Below are 25634 nucleotides of genomic sequence, written 5' to 3'. Positions count from 1 at the left end.
TCAATAGTGTTATTTTATCCCAATGTCCATATGACAACTATTCTGTCACTTCACTGTTATCATTCCAGACTCAATGAATTGAAGCTCACAAATGATACTGTATTTCCTGGCTAATCCTTTTAAGTTCTCCCTTCCCTCCTTTTCCTGGGTATCACTCACCCACCTGTCAACATGTCATGCTTAGTATCTGCTTCTACTGGTGGCATCACATCGTCCTCAGTCAACACTGCCTCCCATTTTGATACAGGTCATTTTGATCTCTACTCTTATGTTTTCTTTGTTTTCCCCCTAGGGACTTTAGTTTTTTTCCAATGTTTCTTTGTCAAGCTACTAATTTTATGAACATGGTCAGTTAGTGGTGTAGCTACTTGACATGACCGACGCTGCGGTGTAGCTCGCTGCATAAAATTACTCTAGGGCATGCTGTGGTTTTTATCATGAGAAACTACAGCTCCCAGACCTGAGTAATGGTAAGGATATGCTGGGAGCTTTTGCTTAGCCCATGGTTACTGATGGGACACAAAATACACAATGACAGGGGCTTACTGTGACAACTTTCTATAATTGTTTCTTTTCCTCTTGATTTGATCCAGACCACAATGACTTGTTTCTCTCCTCTGTAATGTTTGATGCCCGGACATCTTTAGGGCTTTACCTTTGCAGCAGACCATCATCCTCTATACCAAGACAACATCCTCACTGTAGCTCACACTGTTGTCCCTTAAAACAACAATTCCACACACTGCACTGCTGAATACAATACTGCCACACACTGTTCTGTTAAATACTGTGTCACACTTTGCCCCTGAATATAATACTGCCACACTGTGTCCGAATATATTACAGCCACACACCATGCCCCTGAATATAATACTGCTACAAACTATACACTACATAATATAATACTGACTACAGTATTACCATGCACTATTCCACTTAATACTGCCACACACTGTGCCCATAACTATAATACTCCAACCCAATGTTCCCATAACTATAATACTGCCACACACATTGGCCCTGAATGTAATACTGCCACACACTGTGTCTGAATATATTACAGCTACACACCATGCCCCTGAATATAATACTGCTACAAACTATACACTACATAATATAATACTGACTACAGTACTACCATACACTATTCCACTAAATACTGCCACACACTGTGCCCATAACTATAATACTCCCACCCAATGTGCCCATAACTATAATACTGCCACACACTGTGACCCTGAATATAATACTGCCACACACTGTGGCCCTGAATATAATACTACCACATACTGTGCTCCTGAATATAATAATGCTACACACTGTGCTCAACATAATACTGCCACACATTTTACCCTTGAATTTAATGCTGCTTCACACTTTACCCCTGAATACAATACTGCCACACATTGTGCTCAAGTATAATACTGCCACACACTGCACCATTCAATATAATACTGCCACACACTGTGTCCCTAAATGTAACCCTGCCACACAGTGTATTATCTGAATATAACCTTGCCACACACAGCCTTCTGAATATATTACTGCCACAAACTGTAACCCTGAATGTAATACTACCAAACACTGTGCACTTGACTGTTGGGACCCCCACTGATCCCGTGAACAGGGAAAAATTATAGATATAATAATAGCCTAGAATAATAGAGCAGACCGCACATGCACAGCCATCATTCCCCTTATTCTCTATGGGGTTGCCAAATATTTTAAGTTTGGCACTTGAAAATGTTCATCTGTCCCATAGACAACGAATGGACCACTGGCTGAGCTTGTGTGGTATGCTCTAATAATGCTGGGGATAATTTTGTCCCCATTCTCTGGATTGGTAGGGGTCCCAGTGGTCAGACTTTTTATCAGCTTGTTAACAAGCTGAGAAGGGAATAACCCCTTAACGTACAGATTTAAGTCCTGAGACCCACTGCGATCATGAGATATAAGCCTCGGAAGTAGGCAGCACAGTGTGCTATTACCCATCCGACCAGCAGATCTGACCCTTTTTTTTTTGCATAGACTTCTATACAGAGAAAAGGTCGGATCTTCCAGCCGGCAATGGAGTGGATTCCAATAAAATCTGACATACTGTAGTATTCTGTGACAAGTCATGGTACACTGAATAGCGCTTCCGGAGATATCACACATTTCTAATTACTTCACTGCTCCCTATAAGTTTTGCTATCAATAGGAATAATAGGAAGGCTTTGAGAATGCTTATTACTGAGGAGCCTTTGCGCCCACTTAACAACTCTTATATGATACCGAGCCTACATTCTCAACCTGTGATATGTGTCTATATGAGTACTCATCATGTCTATAGGGGGTACTTGCACTATGTAAATCCTGTGCATATAATTAGAAGCACAATTTATGATTATAGCCATTGGAGCACTTTGATGTTATTTGTTTGAGGTCCTCAAGTTAACATGTCCACCCAAAGACGTCAGTGCCGCTAAAACATTTTTGTTGAGCTGGAAATGTAGAAGGAGTGAGTCTGTAGACGATTGCCATCAAGGCGCTCGGGGAGGGAGCTGACTATACCCTCTCCAGCATGGGAATGATTTCAGAGTAGGTGGCAGAAACGGGGAGAGCGTTTTGTGCTGTCACTTCACAGAATGTCACCGTGCTAAAGAGATTTTGCCGTCTAGAAAATCACTTCCTGGATAGAAGCCGCTGCTGCTCCAACCTGATAGCATTATGCATCAAGAAATTAATTTTGCATAGTATACAATTTATGTCTCTTATGGGCCACCTTGTTTAAAAACTGCTTACCTCCCGAAGATGAGAATTTCCCTGAGTCTGACTTACTTTTATTTTTGGGTTTTTTCTCCAGCAGTCAGACTTGAATTTGCTGTTTTATTCTTACCTTCTTAGTAAAAATCCTTTTATCACACAATAGGTAATTTATATCCATTACAACCCTTTCAATCGTATTCAGCGAGCCTGTCAGTGCCTTTGGCACAGTAATGATTAATGTGATCTAATAATAGGCTGCCATTATAATACCTTAGTAAAACATGTACTAACATCCCATTCACATCTGCCGAATTCATAGCTTCCTATAACATTTGTGCTGAAAGACAGGATTACTGTTTTGTAGCTCTCCCCACCCCCCTTGCTACTCAGACGTAATGAAATTTACTATTACCAGCCCTCTCTGTGAGTGTTGGAGGGGGGTAATCTCAACAGTAAGGTCTGCATTGCTATGGATCAGTATATTAAGCCAGACACCTGACTGTTATGTAAGGGGGTTTATATATTATTAGAGATTAATACTTACACGAGTCTTCTGTGTTATTTTAGATGATCTACTGGATTTTCTAGAGCTGCATGGGTGGAAAATGGTAAAGTATTATAAGTGGTGCCCATTGCAAGGATAGAGATGTAGGCAAGATGTAGGCACCAATGAGGAAGGAGAGAGCACACTTAAAGAGGCCCTGTAGGTAGGTTCCTGGTTACAATGAGCTATTTACATTTAGAAGTGCACTTGTGTGGTAGACGAGAATGCATTATAAATAAGACCGCTAGGAATTGGACCATATATAAAGAATAACAAGCATACACACTAATAAGGTAAAACTCCAGGATGGCTTTGCTAATGAAAAGATTGACATGATGGGCATATGTCCTCAGTGCTTGGAGCTAAGGGAAGATTGACAAGCCTTTCTATCCTGAGAACAAGTGAGTTCTGATCTGGACCCCAGTGGAAAAAAAGCCACCAGATATCTGGAAACATCCTATACTGAAAAAAATATTATCTGCAGTCTTCTGTAAAGGAAGGGCGCTTGTAGGTTCCAATAACCGCCATTTATTCAGTGCAAACCATGTGCTTTCCTCAGTGGAAGAGGACCACTACATATGTGTAGCCATTTTCTGCTGAAATGCCATGTGAGTGAGGGCACTTGTAGGTTTCTTCATGTCAATATATTTAGTTTAAATCGTGTATTTATTGTCAGTTATCTATTAAAGTCCAAACCCTCAGTGGAAAGAGGTCGACTTCATATGTGGAGTAATTTTCTGCTAAAATTCCCTTTGATTGAGGGCTCCTTCATTCCTCTTCATTCTATGGAAACAATATATATGTTTGTGGTGAACACATCAATAAACCCCAATTGAAGGAGGGCCAGTACATATTTGTAGCTATTCTTTACTAAAATTTAGATTAGTATCTTATGAGTGGTGTCACTTTTGGGTTACTATAACTCCTATTTATTTAATAAAAGCTCCGTTTGTGGTCAGTTTTTCATTAAAGATTGGTCCAGGACCATCTTGTCATCCACATCAATTGGGATCTGCCAAAAACCTTTGAATTCTAATTTTATTCCATATTAATCTCAGGCATGTGAAGATAACAATGAACTCATTGAATTCCTTCTTTCTGTTCTGGAATACCATGTCAACAAGCGTCATTGCTCAACCCCATTGTTTTACTAATTGATTTTCTAATCAATTCATTACCTTTCTCTATTTACTTTTCCAAGGAGAATTAAAGTAAAGTTGATGCAGGTCTGAATTAGATAGAGATTCGCATGCATCATATTTTGGCATATTTCCGTGTAAATTTCCTTTCTGAGTGTTGGTGATCTAGCAGTCCCCCCTCCCCCACCCCTAACAATATGCATTCATATGAAGCCTATTTTGTCCTCCTCTTCGATTTTTTATTTTTAAAATTACAGAGCTGACTTGATTAGAATTTAGCTTCCAGAGTCCATTTGTATCACCAAATCCATATTTATGTTCTGATTGAGCTGGTATTGAGCTTTCTGTCGTGTATTAGTATCTTTTGTTTATGGTCTTCTATGCGCATATCAATTTATCTATTAACCTCAAGTATATATTTTATTATTTTTTGCCTTGGCAATAAATTTTACCTGCATAGTCTGTGCATTGGAACAGATATTGACAATGTCCGGACTTGATTAATTTCAAGGTGAGTATATGCATGGAGAGGGAAGAAAGGCGAGGAACACAAAATGCAATCATTTCTTAAAGAAGAAGCAGATTTGCTGAGATTGCTGTAATACTTTGTGTAGTATGATTTTATTGTTCAACTCATCACCATCTTCTTAACAATCCCTATTCTATAAACAGCTATTTTGAAAGCTGCTCTCCATCATGACTGTTGGGAAATCAGTTTGGATTTTCATGCCCCCCCCCCCCCCCTATGTAGAATTGAGGGGACCTCATCTTGTGGCATAGGGCCATATTAATAGCTCTGAGAATTGGACATCTACAATACGGCACTTTATTAAAAAAAAGTATACACCAAGGACATCTGTGAAGCTCAACAGGCCCCTTGCGATAGTTAGTTTTTTTGCAGAGGATAGTATGGCTGCCTTGCTGAAAAAAGTTGCTTAAGATGGTGGGCTTCCAGTAGGAAGACCTGCTTTTTTGAAAATGTTTGCATGAGACGTGAGCCCAAATGAATCTAAAAGAGGACCAGACATACAGTCATGGCCGTAAATGTTGGCACCCCTGATATTTTTCAACAAAATGAAGTATTTCTCACAGAAATCTCCCATTGTACACCTGGGAAAGATCTTAAAATTGCTGTTCGGAAAAGGCGCCCTTCCATAAGAGAGACCTAGAGCAGTTTGCAATGGAAGAGTGGTCCAACATTCCGGCTGGGAGATGTAAGTAGCTTATTGATGGTTATAGGAAGCAACTGATTTCAGTTATTTTTTCCAAAGGGTGTGCAACCAAATATTAAGTTAAGGGTGCCAATAATTTTGTCCAGACCATTTTTGGAGTTTGGAGTGACATTATGTCCAATTTGCTTTATTTCCTCCCTTTTCTGGTTTAGTTCCAATACACACAAAGGGAATAAACATGTGTAGAGCAAATAATGTGTTACTGCAATCCTTTTCTGTGAGAAATACTTCATTTTTAGGGGTGCCAACATTTACGGCCATGACTGTATAGAGTAGATGCAAAATGTCATATAATAAGTATAAATTAGAAAAGAAGTAATTCCAAAATGACATCTGTGCTAATAACAATGGGCAGGGCTGTGATAACTATTTTTACTTTTCATATGTAGCAATATAAGGTTTTAGTGCAGTTTTATATATTTATAGACTTATTTATGCTGATTTTATAATACAGCACTCAGAAAAGATTATAATACTTACTGTGTATGAATTTACTTAAAACTCAAATGCAAAAATAGAGTGTGTCCGAAAATAAAAAAGGTGCTTGGCCCCAAGTTGTTGTCATTATATGCTCAAGGATTTCTGCATGGATTGCTTCATGTACCAGATTTGGCACCACATTGGTTAATGGAAGTTGGCTGCAAATGTACATGCGGGTGTCACTAAGAGACCAAAGAACAGCGAGATGCATTCTAAATTCCCTGCAGACATACATCCAAAACTCTTGCCAAATATAGACTGAGATTTACTGAAGTCAGTTGAGAAAATATGACCACTTTGGGAGGCTGCCATGCCACTCTTGGGGATACCCTCTACACTCTCAAGATAGATGTGAGTGGTGGTTAATGGACATTTAAATGAATGTCGCTTAGAATGCTAAAGACTGTCACACTTTTGTGAATAAACCCCTTGACACAATTGACATTCGAGTGAAGCGCAAGTGTCTCAGAAGTCAACGTATCTGGAGCCAAGTGAGCAATCTTACCATTACAGAGTAACATAAACAGAATATATTGTATTTGAGAGAAGATCAATGCTCTAACCTGCCTGAGCCCTATCATTTATAGAGCTCTAGCTGTGTATTTTTAGTACATTACCTCTAGTTCCAGTGTAGTACTTACGAAAGTATTTAAGTGCCAGTAAATTCCATAATAGAGTTGACCACCAACCTTAGTCCATAAGCCATTTTTTTCCTCAGGTCCCAAGGAAGAGGCCGGATCGGTCTGGAAATGTGTTGTACGTTCTAAATAAATGTTGTATTCATTGACACTTGGATCCTAGCAGCACTCAGACTTTTGTCTATTTGCTGTACAGCCATTTGGATGATCCACTATGTTTTGTCTACATGTGTGTTGTGCCTGAATATGCACAACCCCATTTGTCCTCTATGGAAATGCCCAGCCTTACTGAACTGTGGCTTTACTCTGCTACAGTTTAGCCTGTGAGATACAAAAGTATTAAAATGGTGGCAGTGGGTGCAATATCAAGAGTACAGTGAAGTGTATGTTATCTTAACAGCCTTATTGGGTGTGTCACATTGTTATTATACAAATTTACAACTGGATCCATGTAGCAACTATTTGGATTTGGCTGGTGTCATCAATGTTTAACATCTACAATATTTAGTTGGTGACCGAAGGCTTTTTTATTTGAAACTGAACGTTGCCTGTAAAAGATATCCGGGCAGTCAAAGACATACACAAACAATATATCATAACAAAGAAGCTTAAAGAACCCAACAGCTGCTATCAGTCAAGAGAGGTTAATGTATCCGTCATATTCTGCACTAATCCCTGACGTTGCCATCTCACTTTCAGCTATAACGTGTCCTAGTAACTCGTCTGTTGAAGCTTAAACTGAATGCAACCTAACAGTGACATCATGGTACCATCCAAAGAAAATGGCCCCATTTCTATTCACCTGCTTGGGTTGAGAACCCCTTATTTAGATGGGAAATGAAGGCTCCCTGTTTGTTATTGCTGTGATTCTATTGTCTTAAATGCACGCTGATTATAGCTTTCAAAAAGCACTCGTTCTCCTTCAAGTGACATATGTAGGTCATCCTTCCGTGATAGGAGGAAGACAGAAATGTAAATATTATACATTGTAGTTACGGGATTAGAACATAACAACCAATGCAGGATACCTTCTGGAAGGAGCACAAAGCATATTAACAATAAGACATAATCCTGTCTTCACCCAACATACAATTAGATGCACATTCCCACAACTTTCACTATGTTACTTCCCGATTCTTATTACTTTTTTTCCATTATTTTTATTTTGTATTAATTCCTGTGTAGAAATCAACTAGGGGGGATTTTGGTTTTGTCGCGATTTGTATTTGAGGGTGAAAACATATTAGGCTCTAGAAGATGTTTTCCTCTCTCAGGTAATGTTAGAACGTGATTCAGCATTCAGCAATCAACATAATTAATTATCTGTTTTGCATTCACTCAAAAACATCTTCTAAAATCAACAACAAATAAATGGTATCTCTTTGAAGCAACTTAAAACACTAGGATGCTCCGTTTGTCGCCCCACACTTGCAAGTTGAAAGTTAAGGCTTCTGCTTTATACTGCTGAAAGAGGGGGGAGCATGGCGTGGGGATCTGGTTTTATTCAAGGGTTAATACAGCCATATTAACTCTTGCATGTCTTCATGGGTGTCTTTTGATGATTTGCTTTACTTTTTATATAATGTTTATTTTTTGTTATGTAATAATACCAGGTAGTGAGGAGATTAAGGGGCAAATTCAATCTGAAACTTCTTTTTTGTTGTTGATGGTGTAGCAACCCAAGTGGTCAGCTGCACTTGTTGTTGGACCTGACTGCTGAGGCCAGTAACACAATATATAGTGATGTCACAGGGGCATGTCTACCAGGAACTCCAGGGTAGAGCAGCATTGGACCAGTGAAACTGGGGCAGTGAGTATAAGGCTACGGGCATAAGGGCAAAAAACCTTGCCTGTGTGCTGCAATCATCATTGTAAGGTTATGAATCTTCCACTAAGTTCATGACATGTCAGTTTTCTTTCTGTGCGGTACCATCTTACATTAATATCACTGGGAGATTAGTTTATAGTTTTTTTTAGGTAAAACTGTATGTTTTGATAATTTTTTTCTGCTTTAAAAAACTACACGTTTTTGCCTGTGTTAACATGCCCTAAGTTTTTTAATTTAATTCCCATTCCCTCCACCTTGCCAATTTTTTGTCAAGCTTGAAAAACCAGGGCCTGCTAATCCTGCTCTCTCAGACTTTCTTATTACCTTAAAATATACTCATGAGTACCCTACCTTTCCGGGACACCTTAGGATATGACCAGGGCACGCCTCAGGTTGAATAGGTTAGGTATGGTTGCTGTCAGCAGTATACATGACTATATATTTATTTAATTAATTATATTTGTGCTCGTGGCTTAAAAATGTTAGTACTTATTGAAAAAGAGAACTTCCCTCTTTACTGGCTGATCTTGAACAAGGGCTGGCAGATGAGAGTTTATGTTTTGCTGCATTCTCTCTAGTGTCTGTGCCAAAGGAAAGAGGGATAGTGGGAGATTCTTCCTTTCCTAGACAGCATGCCAGAAGGGGAACAAATAGCAGACGGGCTTGGTGGCTCTTCTTTCATGCTCGGAGAGTGTTGTATTCAGTTGCACATGTCGCACACCCCTAAGGCCATTGTAGTGAAGAAAACTGTTCCCTGTAGAGAAATGTGTCCAAGCAGCTCATGATAAATGCTGAGTCAGCAAAGCCACTGTGATTGGCTGAGATGCGCACACCCATCCCATACTATTGGTTGCTGGGGGTTTGTGCAGCCTCGCTCTGCTCAGTATTTGGCACCACATTTCACTACATCCCGATCTCTGCGCTCTCACAGCGGAAAATAGCAAATTGTATCCTCACTATGAGAGCAGAGATATCGGTGCAGAGATGCGGAGAACAGGGATGTGTAAAACTGTGTCCCCACTGCTGCAGCTCGCTCTCGCCGCTTCTGTAAAACTGTGAACTCGATCCCCACGACTCTCATCAGCCTGGGGGATGTAGAAATTGTGTCCCTGCTGCTGGCTATCTCCATCCCCGATCCCTGCGGCAGGGATGTAGAAATGTGTGTCTTGGGGTGCAGAGGCAGTGGAGACCGCTATCCATCACCGCTCTCCCCTGCCTCTGATTACCACTTCTTCAAATCATTGTACCCGTGCCTCACTGTTTTCCCACAGATTTTCTACATCTTTGAGGCAGGGGAGATCGTTGACTGCACTCTTCCCTTCCTCTGTGCAGGGGGACACCGTCACGGGGAAGCAGTGAGGCACGGGTACACTGATTTGAAGAAGTGGTAATCAGAAGCAAGGGAGAGCGGTGATGGATAGCGGTCTCCCCTGCCTCTGCACTAGGACACACATTCCTACATCCTCGCCGCGGAGATCAGCATGGAGAGAGCCAGCAGCGGGGACACACAATTTCTACATCCCCTAAGCTGATGAAAGCCGTGGGGATCGGGTTCACAGTTTTACAGCACACCACAAAAGTGAGCCACAGCAGCAGGAACACAGTTTTCAACCTCCCTGTTCTCCGCTTCTCTGCCCCGATCTCTCTGCTCTCATAGCGAGGATACAGTTTGCTTTATCCTGCTGTGAGAGCGTAGAGATCGGGGTGTAGGGAAATGTGTCCAGGAGCTGGTGCAAAATACTGAGCTGAGCGAGGCTGCACGCCCCCCCCAACAACCAATAGTATCAGGCGGGTATGCGCGTCTCAGCCAATCACAGTGGCTTTGCTGACTCAGCATTTATTATCAGCTGATAATAGGGAACAGGGAACAGTTTTCTTCACTACACTGCTGACACTACAGAGGCTTCATTACCACTAAAACATTTTGTAACATTAGTTACCGTTGTTTCCAGTCCTTCCTGTGAGAGTGTCGCTCACTTACATGTTTTCCGGGCCCTGTTTGTTTAATCTCTGGTCTTCCCTGAAAAGCTCCAGGCTCTCTAGGTCTTTGCCGTTTTGCTAGAAAATCTTAGCATTGAAAATAGCACTTTTTTTCATTCCTTAATTGGAGCGTGTACATTAGCATTCAAAACACTCTATGTGTGTAAGGGAATCTATAAATAAGGAGCTACCGCACCACCGACATCCTCATACAGTAACAGTGGCTGCTGGTCAGTTGGTCCTAATCAACTTAACATTTTACCCTTAACTAGTCACCCAGAAGTAACTGCATATTAACCTGTTATAATGTTCTAAGCACATCCCTTTAAGGCTTCTTTCACACTGCCGTTAGGACACAGTAGTGTGCCGTCCAGCGGGAGAAAAAATACTGCTTGCACCGTCTTTTTCTCCCACTATTCCCATCAAAAAAAGTAAATGGGAGCCGCTGGGAACGTTGTTACCCCGTCACGAGAACGGCCGTCAAAGTCACAAAAAAAAAAGGATATTCCTGACAGGGAGAAACGGCTGTGTGAAAGGGGCCTAACACTCTACCCAATTGCCCGATCCAGTAATCCAGCATAGAGAAACCACCTGATGATCCACAATCTCAAAAAAATGATGTGTATACTGCATGGACAATCATGACATCAGTCACTTCGATACATACAAATCTAAATGGGCACATTTAAAAACAATTAAAACCACATGTACACAGAGTGGAGGCTCACAATCCCTAGCCTACTACACTCACCCCTGTGGGGTAAGTTTAGTAGGTTAGGGATTGTGAGCCTCCACTCTGTGTACATGTAGTTGTAATTGTTTTTCAATGTATTGTTTTCCTTGTGTGGATTGATAAAGATATTTTGTATACATTTTTTCATATGTGGGTTAGTGTGCAATATTTCATTTCACGCTAGCTTTCCCTTCTTCATTGTATGTAGCCGTTAGTGACCTCTGCATTGGTTTACCTGACAAAATTGAATCATGTCCAAAAAAATTGTGGTGTTTTTTTTTAAGAGGGCTGTCTGGCAACTAGGAAACGCTAACCATCAGTTGTGATCTGCAGGTAAACATGGCGGCAAGTCTTAGGTTCCCCAACGGTGCCACTACAGAGTCAATGAAGCACTGATTGATGCCCATTGAAATGAGTTCTAACAATGTAATGTACATAAGTCCCCTAGAAAGAGATTATTTTTTGCCTCTGCTCTCTGCATTATCTGTTGGTGGAGATCCAAGATAGAGATCTGGAATGGTTTGCCATATCTTCTGTGAGTAAGTTGAAGGAAATGGACCTTCTGAAATTGTGTTATGATGACTTTAAGTCAAACAAGAGGGTAATCCTAAATAAAAAGGAGCAATAAATCTAAATGGGGCTAAATCCTATGTAAATGACCTAGATAAGGGCCCCAGATATCAGCCACTTTACATCAGATAATGATCCATTCATCCTTGACAACCAGGACCTTGGACATTGCACCTAACCCTGTAATGCAATCTTATTGATACATCAAATTATATATATATATATATATATATATATATATATATATATATTTTTTTTTTTTTCATGGTGTTACAAAATCAATGTTAAAATGTACAAATGTTGCAGAGGAATTTTTGCAATGAAAACTTCCTCTCCCCGACCTCTGTAGCACCCCCTTCCCCCCTTGTGGAGACGTTTTTCTGCACTTACTCTGTACGACGCGTGGTTAGAATAGAAGCATTTGTGCAGCCCTCTTGCCTGATATACATCTTCATGAAATGTGAATATATTCAAGGCCACTACAATTACAGTCCCGTATTTATCATGATACCATTATCTGCATCGCCTTGAGTTGCAGATGGTGCTTTTAACAGGTCAGAAGTTAGGTAGATTTGGCAGGGATCAGCGGAAAAGCCAAAAGAGCAGCCGTGAGAACAAATTTTTACTCGTCTATCTCTTCTCGTAAGGTATTTCAGGGGAGACGTGACGTCTGTGAACAAGGCTGCAGACCGCTGTCACCGGAGGAATGCCACTGATACATTTCTGAGATGTCTGCAACTCTCCAGAGCCATAAACAAGTTGTAGATAGACTACTGTTGGTTTAAATTGTTGCACCTTCTCATTGTAACATCACATGGTTAATATCTGGAAGAAAGCTTAAAGGGGTTCTTCTGGACATTTTTGGGAGGAGAAGCAATGTGCTTTTTACCATAATGTAAGTGACTTTAGATTGCACTTACGGTATATTTAGAATTTGTCCCCCGAGTCCAGATCTGTAATAATACATTTTGTTTGTGACTGGAATGTGTATACAATGTATACAGTGTATACAATGCCTTCAATCATGTGGTGGTGGTGAATATGTGGCAAGGAATGCTTCAAACAACTACTCTGCTTCTAATGCAGTACCTCCACAAGTGCATTCTGGCAATTCTTCAAGGTGAAGTGGGCAGGTACCCATTGGGTATAGATAGAACAAGGAGGTGTAAGGGGAAAGTGTTGAGGAGGTCTAGTTGATGGATGAAGATGGTGGAACTTAGGGGTCAAGTCCTGGGAGAAAAAGTGTGGGAACTCACGGAAGATTTTGACACAAAAGCTGGTCCTGCAGAACTTCTGCCAATGGGAACAGCATTTTTGCTGTGGAAAAAGTGCAGGAACACCATTCCAATGCATTCCTGCAGGGCTTGAACTCTTATATATAGTGGAATTTGAGGTAAGCTACATATACCCATAACACAGAAGTAAACAAACCAAACAAGCAGTATGCATCATGGATAGTGGAACCAGAAAAATATAGCAAAACAATAAAAAAAGGTCTTGGTATTATTTTTATGGAAATCACAAACAACTTTTTTTGAAGGATTTAAAAAAATGTAGAAGTCCCAGAAAACCCCTTAAACATTTCTTTGTAAATTATTTAAGTCAGTAGTTGCACATTGTACACAAAGGCCAAAATAAGAGAACAAATTACAATTGAGACCCACAGGACAGCTCTTTCAGGGTTTTTTCATCTCAGTTCCCATCCCATTTGTATTCCTAAGATACCTGCTGGTCGTGCTTCTCTGACCCATACTGAAAACCATATATCTAATTTTGTTTTAATGTGATATATGAACAGTTCATATCCTATTTATTATATTATATGAGTACCTGCATGTTTGCATTGTGGGCTACAATTTTAGCCAATCGGTTGCAGAGTATAGAGGTGACATCCTGATCAGTGAGGTAGTGGAAGCAAGGCAGGAAAAAAAAACTTGAAGTCGGCGCTGCTGACTCTTGTGCAAAGGATTAGGTTAAGCCGGAGGTATTGGCAAAGTCCTCAGCAGGACATTTTATTGAAAGAAAATAAAAAACGGACAATATTACGCATTTCAGGAGGATCCCCATGCGCAGAGAAACGCGCTGCATCTTTGTTGAATAAACATACCTGGCTTTCATACCTGCTGCTTCCCTGCAATTACTTACTTGTCCAGCGCCGGAATCATTCCTGTATCACCAGTCACCTAATTGCTCAAGTTCTCAAGTTGACCTACCACATGTCTCAAGTTCCCCTCCTCACATCATGACACTGTGTAACACAGTGTTTCCCTACCAGGGTGCCTCCAGCTGTTGCAAAACTACAATTCCCAGCATGCCCGGACAGCCAAAGGCTGTCCGGGCATGCTGGGAATTGTAGCTTTGCCACAGCTGGAGGCACCCTGGTTGGGAAACACTGGTGTAACATGTAGCCATGTCCTCATATCATAGCACAGTTCACTGCCCCCATAAGATCAGCACGTTTCTCTCCTGCCGCTGTGATCATCCACTTATATTGATTGGCTATAGGATGTTCTATCTTCAGCCACTTCAGTGCAACACATAGACTTCCACAGGATGAAGAATGACTGTCAGCAGTTGCTCCATCTCTGAGCAGATTCACCTTAAACCAATGCCTTTTAAAGAAAGTTATTTCTATATAAAAAAAATAACAGTGTTAAAGTTGCTGATCCTAATACACATCCGAATGATTAAAAGGACATTCCGCTCCAGTTATTCATCGGTGTATATAATGCATAACTGATTAAAAGAAAAGTTAAGGATTTATGTGCACTTAAGCCTACAGAGAGATTTACATTTATGGCATAGATTCATAAGTACTTGGACGCATTCGAGACATACTTCATAACAGAAGAGACATCCGATGTCAGTGACAAGAGCACTGAGAGGAAAAACCTTCGAGCCGGATGGCTACCAGAGAACGCTCAGGCTGTGAGGTGTACAGCTTTCCACATGTATGTGTCCACTGTGAATAAAAATATAATCCTGTAATCTGGCATTCTGAGGAAGGAGGTATGATCCTCCGAAACGCGTCTATTAGGTATTTATTTAAATAAACATAGTGCTTCCAAGCACTTTCATCCTGATCTGGCTTCCACCTGATTCTTCTGATGTTCCGAACAGCGCCTTCTGACAAGGTTTATTTCACTGAACTCTGCTTTCTTGGTTATGACACATGTATTTTTCGTACATGTTGTTCTTGTTATACAGCCTGAACTGCTTTCTGGGGTTGGTAGCCATGGTACCTGGGTTCAGGTCCAGTGGCTGTCTGGAGCCTACTGTTTGGCCATGACAGAGGGTGCAATAGTTTTGTGCCATTATCAGCAGATGCCACCCCATAGGCAGAACAGGCAAGAGTATGTGTATTGGTATTACTGCTACCACCGGTAACACACTTTATTAGTATAGAGCAAAATTGACTGGTACCCGGAGAGGTTACATGAAAAAAGTTATTTTTAACACAAACTGTGTGCAGATGAACACTAAACTTTGGAAGCCCCATATTCACTTGGAGAACATTTGTTCTCTGTTCTTGGGATCAATGGTGGTCCCGACCAATTTTCTAGGTATCCCCAATCCTGTGGATAGGGGACAACTTTTGTTTATGACAATAATGCCTGATTGTGTGGCTGCTAGAAGTCAAGTAAAGAGCATGTTACTCTAACAGTATGCAGAAGAAAACGATGATCGGGCACTTGGAAGCGATAGCTTTATTGAAGATCACTTGACACTGTTAAAACCGACCATACCATCAGACATGTTTCGAGCACATGCACTCTTCCTCGTCACTGAGGAAGAGCACATGTGCTCGAAAGGCGTCTGATGGTATGGTCGGTTTTAACAATATCAAGTGATCTTCAATAAAGGTATCATTTCCAAGTGCTGGATCATTGTTTTCTTCTGCATACTGTGTGCCTTGCCGGGCATAGGTCCGTGCCTTGGAGTGGTGAGCTGGATTCCTTTTCTACATCTTACTTTAACATGTTGTATAGTTGCTTCTGCGGTGCCCTCTGAAACTGGTATAACACCCTGCCTCCATCTGGTTCCGCTGATGTAACCCCACTGTTACAAGGAAGTTTTTGCTCCACACAAGATGAGTACACTTGCCTCCTGAACTACTCTAACAATAAGGGTTGCCACCTGGCCGGTATTTTTATATAAAAAATACCGGCCATGAAATGGCCGGTATTTATCCAACCAATCCTCCAACTCCCGGAATGTTGCACCATATACTATACCAGTATTTCCCAACTAGAGTGCCTCCAGCTGTTGAAAAACTACAACTCCCAGTATGCCAGGACAGCCATTGGCTGGATGGCACCCATGGTTGGGAAACATTGACCTAAACTATATACTACGATAGTCCAAAACTGCAGATCGGGGCACAAAAATTAGCCCTCATGCAGCCCCGTATAAGGAGAAATAAAAAAGTTATAGGGGTCAGAATAGGACAAAGTTTCAAGTGCATATGTGTAACCTGTGATGTCACACATATATAATTAATTATGCAAATTAGCATGGCCGGTATTTTTTTTTTTGCACGAAAGGTGGCAACCCTATTAACAATGGATGGGGCTGCATCTTCAGTATAAAAGAGTAGCCCTTGAAAGAGGTGCGATAATCTGGTGTGAGGCATTAAAGGGCTACTCTGCTGGAAAACATTTTTTTTTTTTTTTTTAAATCAACTGGTGCCAGAAAGTTAAACAGATTTGTAAATTACTTCTATTAAAAAATCTTAATTCTTCCAGTTCTTATCAGCTGCTGTATACTACAGAGGAAGTTCTTTTCTTTTTGAATTTCCTTTCTGCCTGACACAGTGCTCTCTGCTGACAGAGCAGGATAGGTTTGCTATGAGGATTTGCTACTACTCTGGACAGTTCCTGAAATGCACAGAGGTGTCAGCTGAGATCACTGTGTCAGGCAGACAGGAAATGGAAAAAAAATAAATAAATAACTTCCTCTGTAGTATACAGCAGCTGATAAGTACTGGAAGGCTTAAGATTTTTAAGTAATTTACAAATCTGTTTAACTTTCTGGCACCAGTTGATTAAAAAAAAAAAAATGTTTTCCAGGGGGGTATCCCTTTAACCTGTTAACCTACATGATCATGCCTGTGAGGACAGGGTTTCATGAGACAAAGGCAATGGGGGGTATTTATCAATTTTGCCTGTTGACAGTTTCTTTTTACCCTTTTTTTTTTCCACTTTGGTTTTCGTGGACATGCACCAAATTTATCATTTGGTGCAAGTTGTTAGTAATTTTGGCTCAAATGTTGAAATCAGCTGTTCCCAGCGCCTTTTACACAGAACTTACCGCCACAGAGCACAGCGTATTTTACCCTGTAGAGCAGCCATTTTGGAGTCCCTCCTGCAGTATATCAGCAAGCGACATGAGTTATTTTCTTTGGGGGGTTTATAGCCACCATGTGAAATGGATTTTATTTTCAACTTGGGTAGTTTTTTTTTTTTTTTGTTACTTTAGTGCAGTGGTCTTCAACCTGCGGACCTCCAGATGTTGCAAAACTACAATTCCCAGCATGCTCGGACAGCCGTTGGCTGTCCGGGCATGGTGAGAGTTGTAGTTTTGCAACATCTGGAGGTCCGCAGGTTGGAGACCACTGCTTTAGTGCACCTGTGTGGCCATGTGCAATGCTGGCTCAACGGAGGGTGAAGGTTCCTCAGAGACAACTATGTCGTAGGATAGTATTGCGCAGCCCTGGAGGCGTCGCTGCGTTCACAAAAAATTTTTTTTAATGTATTTTGACGCCTTTACATTTTCTGACATTATTAAGTGTGTTGTCCATGTGCAAAATTTCTTGGTGTGTTTTCCATGTGCAAATGGGATTTGTGCCAAAATTGCGCTAAAGATCGAATGGCGCAAATGATGAATAACTGACTAAAGTTGAAATCACACACAGGACCATGTGATTTTGAGAAAGGTGTAAAAATGACAGTGGAGAAGATGCGCCAAACTTTGGCGCAAAAAGACACTGCGCCAAAGTATTGCGCCAAAGTTACGTGAAAAAAAAATCCCACATAAATCCTTTGATAAATACCCCACAATGAGGGACATTTATCAATGTTTGCTTATGTATTCTTTTTTTTAGTAATTTTTTCCTTACTTTTTTTTTTTGCTTATCTGTGACTTATTTATCAACTGGTTTCAGCCTGTTGATAATTTTCTTTCACGTAAGCAATTTTTCCTTTATTACTTTGGTAGTAGCTTTTTCTGCTCCATGTTTGAGCTGGAGTAAATTTAGTCAATTTTTAACCCTGTTGCGACTTTTTTTTTTGCGCAGTTGCGACAGTCGCAGTTAATAAATACTCGACTACCCGTAGTCCATTTTAAAATGATTACTACGTAGTTAATTTTTGGAAAACTTGCTTTTCTCGCTTTCCAGTTAAAATGTTGCACGAAAAATCGCGTAGTCGCAGTCCATAAATATCCTTATGTTGGAAGGGGAATGAACATATACTGACAGTGTAAGGGGTCTGCACCTTCAGCAGCACAGAGTACCGTATTTATCGCCGTATAACACGCACTTTTTAGGCTAAAATTTTTAGCCTAAAGTCTGTGTGCGTGTTATACGCCGATATCCCCCCAGGAAAGGCAGGGGGAGAGAGGCCGTCGCTGCCCGCTTCTCTCCCCCTGCCTTTCCTGGGGTCTAGAGCGCTGCTGTCGGCCCTTTTCACCCCCTGGTTATCGGCGCCGCTGCCCGTTCTGTCCCCCTGACTATCGGTGCCGGCGCCGATAGCCAGGGGGAGAGAAGCGGCGCCGACAGCCAGGAGGAGAGAAGGGGCAGCGGCACCCATTGCCGGCGGCGCTGCCCCGTTGCCTTCCCCCATCCCCGGTGGCATAATTACCTGAGTCGGGTCCGCGCTGCTCCGCTGCTCCAGGCCTCCATCGTTGCTATGCGCTGAACGGCGCGGCGCATGACGTCAGAGCGCCGCGCCGTGCATAGAAACGACGCTGGTCCCCAGCGTCGTTGCTATGCACGGCGCGGCGCTCTGACTTCATGCGCCGCGCCGTTCAGCGCATAGCAACAACGGAGGCCTGGAGCAGCGGAGCAGCGCGGACCCGAGCAGCGCGGACCCGACTCAGGTAATTATGCCACCGGGGATGGGGGGAGGCAACGGGGCAGCGGCGCTGGCAATGGGTGCCGCTGCCCCTTCTCTCCCCCTGGCTGTCGGCGCCGCTTCTCTCCCCCTGGCTATCGGCGCCGGCACCGATAGTCAGGGGGACAGAACGGGCAGCGGCGCCGATAACCAGGGGGTGAAAAGGGCCGACAGCAGCGCTCTAGACCCCAGGAAAGGCAGGGGGAGAGAAGCGGGCAGCGACGGCCTCTCTCCCCCTGCCTTTCCTGGGGGTATATCGGGGTATACACGCGCACACACGCACCCTCATTTTATCATGGATATTTGGGTAAAAAACTTTTTTTACCCAAATATCCTTGGTAAAATGAGGGTGCGTGTTATAGGCCGGTGCGTGGTATACCCCGATAAATACGGTATCTTAGGAGAGAACTCTGCTGATCGTGTTGGAGACAGAGACCTGTCTGCTCATGTGATGCTGTTACTGAAGGCAGAGCTGTGTGTGACAGCAGCAGTATCCAAATGCGAAGAGGGGAATGATCTGTGCAGTATAGAGTGCGGTCGTCCTCCTCCCCTTCCCACATGTCATGACACTGCCCTGTTACATTCAGCCATGCTTATAGTGATAATAAGAATTAAGATGCTGGGTTCTAGTAATCTTGCTTAAGAAAGTGCTTGATCTCCTATCTATCGCTGAGTTGTCCATATGCACTTTTATCCCGCCCGCACATCTAAATGTTCAGTTGACGTCCTGATTGGTTAAGCTATATGAACGGTAATGAATATACAGATGAGCCATGTGGATACAATGAGATGTTCAGTCCTTAGTCAAGCACCCAGGGGGGTAAAGCATCTTCCTTGTTATCACCGCAGGATGCCTTAAGAAACCTAACAATTCTTAACCTAATGATTTACACAAAAAAGCGTCAGAGAGAAACCAATTTGAGCAGGTCGGTGACCGTGGAGAACTGCACTAGCACTACCATAAGGTACGACTGTTTCCAGTTGACTTTGATCTGAATCCACTTAAAATGACAGCATATGGCACCTTGTCAGAATCGGGTTGGAGTATTTCTATAACGGCTGCTATGATCTTTATTGTGGTAAATGCTCCTCTCAGAGGACGGACACTCTCTGGAGAATATTATAGACGTTACCTTTAAAGAGAGACTTTTCAGGTCATGTTTGTGGGTGTAAGAAATACAAGGATAGCCTAATTGTGCCTGTGGATCTGATATGCTGTCACTGTGTATCACAGTAAAGTGACGCTGACATTAATCCTAGCAGAGATGTATTGCTTCCTTCACTTTTCGTTTAATTGAAAAGTATTCACTCTTAATAGCAGAGGAGGATTTTGTTTTTTGTTGCGAGCACATGTGTGGTAGCGGGGTGTGATGAGGGCAGATGTTGTTACCCTAGGGGCAGATTGCATTAACCCCTTGTATTCGTGACACCAGGGCATGGTTTAGCCTAAAACCACCCGAAGGTATACCGCTGGATCCTGGTCTAGGCACAGGGGCAATAAAGACTACAATGCCAAGTTACGGACAATGGTAGCTTTACTGAGGGTAGACAGTTGGTAAAGTCTATACAGTTCAGCCGGGGCTCAAGGAGGTGACCAGTGACGCAGAGACCTTAAGGGCTTGCTGGGACTTGTAGTAGGACTGGACAATTGAATGCAGACCACGCTGACTTGACAGATGACAGGGACTAGCTTGACTTGATTCATAAAGCTGTGACTTTAGCTTACTTAAATTGATGGTGGCTGCAGAACTGGACTTTGAGGCCTCCAACACTCTGGACTCACACACTAGGCACAACTGCACTTGACCTCAGCTTAGCAGAAGAGCAGAGCTCAAAGAGAGGGAAGCTAGCTCCACCCAGGGCTTATATGGGGGAGACTAGCAGGGATCCCATAGGTCATTCTTGGGATCACCTGGTCTCTGGTACCTCCTGGGTAACAAGCACGTGACATATCACATGGTATAACTCTTAAAGCACCATTACATTTAATAACACTTTACATGGTAAAACATATTTACAATGGGGAAACAAGTGCAGGGGGCCTTGGGGACACTGAAGGAGGCTACCTGACAGGACAGCAGGAGCATGGGGTAACACCTCCCGTACTGGGCTACCACACACACCCCCTCTTAATTAAAGTCGTCCTCAACGCCCAGTTCCTGGGGAATTTATGCACAATGTCCTTCTCAGGTCTGGATTACGAAACGAGAAAGCATGAGTCCATGTGGCATGGTGAATTTCCATACAGGCTCTTTGAACATGGGGTTACTTTTGACTTTGTAACTGCTTTCTGAAGACACTCAAGACAACAATATACATATCAATATACATAGATTCACGGATTGCGCTGCCGGAGGCTATCTACCCAATGCCTTGGATGCTGGGGCCCCTCAGTTTTCAACTTTTCTCTCCAGAACTCAATATATGTTGTTACACTATACAACAGTGTTACCTTTACATTCATCAATTCTGTCGCTCTACATGCATTTTCTAGATATCAGGTGAACCCTCTGGCCAGTACAGCACCATGTACACGTGGACAGGAGAGAAAACATTAGACAAATAACTGTATATATTTTGAACTTGTGGACTGGGAGGACAAATAATGTTACAGTCCTATCCTAACCATTTGCATATGTGTGGACTACTTTTACCATATGTGAACTGACTTTGTGTGGTACATAACTTTACATTATGTGTAAATTTTTGTACCTGGCAGGAATTTGTCATGGCGGTGAGGTAGTGGCTACTCTTCTCTTGACCGGGTCAGGATACCTCCCATATATATCGGTATGAATAAACAACACCATACCCTTAGACATCCCTGTACAAACATATTATACACATTACAGCACACCATAACCATTATTGTACACCAATATAAGTATTTACTTGTGCAAAGGTAATGAGCAAAAATATATTAATCTAACGGTATATACATATTTTCATTGTAACCGCTCCACAGTCCTGGTACATTTTAGAGTTCTTAGTAAATAATCACGGCTAGAAGCCGGGCACGTACGCTTACAAATTGGTTACAAATAAACTTCTTGACAAGTTCGTCAGGCACTTTTCTTAAATGTTGCATAACCTGTGGAGAACAAAAGTAATTCACAAGGAAAGTTGGTGATATACAGTAGAATTATCATGGGTAGACTCCTTTAACTTGGGAACTTGCCATCCCAGCCTCGCCGGTCGGACTGCTTCCAAGGCTGGGACATGTAGCAGGGTCCACGGGACTGTACCCCCTCCATTGGACTCACTTGAGTGTTCAAGTTCACCCGTGCCAAAGTGGACTCTGTAATGGTGGGGCTGATGGTGACCACCATTTGTACTGCAGCGGCTTGTGCCACTGGGGGAATAGCAGTTCGTGCCTGTTGGGACGGCCAAACCTCCTCTGCTGGAGTAGGCTGAGGCACTTCAGTTGGTGCCTGCTGGTTAGGCCAAACCTCCTCGTAGGCACATTTACAGATGACTGTGGTAGATACTTTTTTGACATGACAGGCACTTCAGGCAAATATTTTTGCCTTTGACTTTAGGGGACGGCAAGGGTAGAAGATACTATCACAAATATTAGATAACTTGCGTAATGGTGGTGACCGGGGACGTACAGCAGACTCCTGGACCTTGGGGGTTTGCTCAGGGCTAGGGGTAGAAGGAGGGGTAGAGAAAGCGGCCTCAGCCGGGGTACTCACTTCTGACTCCTTGGTATGGATTTCGGCCCAGGACCCCCAGGTCCGATGGTGAAGGGACAGCCTCACCGGCAATGATACACTAGAAGATGCTGGCGTTTCCTCCTCCGGGGTTGGTGGCCAGTCTCCATCATCCTCGGGCAGCGGGACGTGGTAGTCGGCCCTGATGGAGATGCCCCCCCAATGAGATGATTAATAGAGATGATAGAATAGTAGATAGATAAACAGATAGTATGTGGATATATATAATAGATGGATAGGTAGATAAGAAATTGATAATGATAGATAGATAGATAGATAGATAGATAGATAGGAGATAGATAGATAGATAGATAGATATGTGATTGATTGAAATATATATATATATATATATATATATATATATATATATAGATAGCATATGGATGATAGATAGATAGGAAGATAGATACATAAACAAAGGCTGCTGCAGTACACAGATAGATGCTAAAACAGGTGGTTTTATTCAATTTTCAAATACACAGACATGTAAGTTTTAGCTGCCCATGAAGCCTTTGGAATAAAACATGTTTTTGCATTTATCCGAGTACTGCAGCAGCCTTTGTTCTTGGATATGCATTTGGGCCTTTTACTATGGCCATCTGGACTGCATGCACCACCTTACCTTACAAACTTGATGGGCTGCCCATCCGATTGCAAGATAGATAGATAGATAGATAGATAGATAGACAGATAGATTATGAGATGATAGATAATGAGATGATAAATAGAGATGATAGATGTATAATTGATAGACTTGTTGTTACCTATAGTGGGAAGCTTGGAAAATATTCTTGTATTAATCTGAGATCATTGTATCTCTACCTGTTACAATAGAGATAAGGGTGGGGCTATTTATGCCCAATTTTTTTTTATCATGGCTTTTACATTCCATCAGCTCACCCTCAGCTAACATAACCTCAGCACATTCTTTCCAGACCAGAACAGGAATTTAATATGCCTGTGTGAAGACTTCTATATATTTTACAACACTACCCATCTTTTAGCTGAAAGATGTTTGCAAAACTTAAAAAAAAAAAGAGTTTTACTATGTTTAAGAGGCAAATAGGCAGGGCTGAGCTACACCATCCATACCTCCTTCTTCTCCACCCGTCCCTGCTTGGTTTCCAGCATTGTGTCCTGTACATAAATCATGTGGGGCAGGAAGGGGTGGGGGAGGGAGGAGGCATGCATTCTGCAGCTCAGCCCAGCCTCAATGACTCTTTACCGCTTAAGGACACATGACGTTCTCATACGTCTCCATTTCCGAGTCCTTAAGGACACATGACGTATGAGAACGTCATGAGTTTTACCGGCCCCCCGCAACCATCTGGAGCGGAGCCGGTGCCCGATGCCTGCTGAAATCGTTCAGCAGGCATCGGGGCATATCGCCCAGGGGGGTCATTATGACCCCCCATGTCGGCGATGGCCGCAGATCGCTGGACAATTCAGTCCAGCGATCTGCGGCGGATTCCGGGTCAATCGGGTCTCCAGTCACCCGGTGACCCGGAATTATTGGCTGATCAGCCAGAGCCAGCAGGGGTGAGGTGGCACTGGTGCCACCTCACGTTCGCCCTGATTCGTCGGCCGGATTACCGGCCGACCAATCAGGGCGCCTGCTGCGGGTGTCACTCCCGCAACCCGCTCCGCCCCTCTTCCGGAGGACGTGAGCGGGTGCGGGACGTGCACCCCGGGTGTTGGTGTCCCCGATCCCCGGCGCCCCTGTTGGGATCGGGGCCCCAGGAGCAGCGGCGGCGACGACGAGGGACTGACCTGGTGCAGCGAGGATCGTTGGAGGTGAGTGACAGCCTCCTGCTGTTGCTTAGCAACAGCTCCCAGCATGCAAAAAGCATGCAACAGCAGGAGGCAGACCACCACAACTCCCAGCATTCCCTTATGGGCATGCTGGGACTTGTAGTAGTTTTGCAACAGCTGGAGGCACATTCTTTCTATGGAAAAGTGTACCTTCAGCTGTTGTGTAACTACAACTCCCAGCTTGCACAATCAGCTAAAGTGCATTCTGGGAGTTGTAGTGGTGCATCTGGTGGTTGCATAACTACAACTCCCAGCATGCCCGTTGGCTGTCGGTCACTGCTGAGAGTTGTAGTTTTGCAACAGCTGAAGGCACACTGAGTTAAGTAGCAAACCAGTGTGTCTCCAGCTGTTGCATAACTACAATCCCCAGCATCCCCAGCCAAAGTAGTATGCCTCCAGCTGTTGCATAACTACAACACCCAGCATGCCCTTCCGCTGTCCGTACATGCTGGGGGTTGTAGCTTTTGCAACAACTGAAGGCACACTGGTTGCAAAACACTGAGTTTGTTACCAAACTCGGTGTTTCACAACCAGTGTGCCTCCAGCTGTTGCAAAACTACAACTCCCAGCATGCACTGATAGACCGTACATGCTGGGAGTTGTAGTTTTGCAACAGCTGGATGTCTCCCCCCCCCCCACCCCAATGTGAATGTACAGGGTACACTCACATGGGCGGAGGATTACAGTAAGTATCCGGCTGCAAGTTTGAGGTGCGGCAAAATTTCTGTCGCAGCTCAAACTGCCAGCGAGAAACTATGAACCCCTGCCCGTGCGACTGTACCCTAAAAACACTACACTACACTAACACACAATAAAATAAAAAGTAAAAAACACTACATATACACATACCCCTACACCGCCCCCCTCCCCAATAAAAATGAAAAACGTCTGGTACACCACTGTTTCCAAAACGGAGCCTCTAGCGGTTGCAAAACTACAACTCCCAGCATGCACTGATAGACCGTACATGCTGGGAGTTGTAGTTTTTCAACAGCTGGATTTCCCCCCCCAATGTGAACGTACAGGGTACACTCACATGGGCGGAGGATTACAGTAAGTATCCGGCTGCAAGTTTGAGCTGCGTCAAATTTTCTGCCGCAGCTCA

General features: G+C 43.0%; 1 protein-coding gene across 12 annotated transcripts in view; it reads left to right on the top strand.

Annotated features, from left to right (window-relative positions):
• Positions 1 to 25634, top strand: part of ZNF536 (zinc finger protein 536) — a 723850-nt gene that overhangs the window by 137189 nt on the left and 561027 nt on the right. The window contains exon 1 of one of the 12 annotated variants that reach the window (XM_056525665.1): positions 3436 to 3455. The exons of the other annotated variants lie outside the window; for them this stretch is intronic. The gene's annotated coding sequence lies outside the window, so the exon portion shown is untranslated. Of the gene's footprint in view, positions 1 to 3435; positions 3456 to 25634 lie in introns of those variants that run through there. 12 annotated transcript variants of the gene reach the window in all.

This window comes from Hyla sarda, chromosome 6 (assembly GCF_029499605.1).
Source record: "Hyla sarda isolate aHylSar1 chromosome 6, aHylSar1.hap1, whole genome shotgun sequence".
Classification (NCBI taxonomy): domain Eukaryota; kingdom Metazoa; phylum Chordata; class Amphibia; order Anura; family Hylidae; genus Hyla; species Hyla sarda.
Note: the sequence above shows the minus strand (reverse complement) of the source record. Positions and strands in the feature narration are given on the sequence as shown.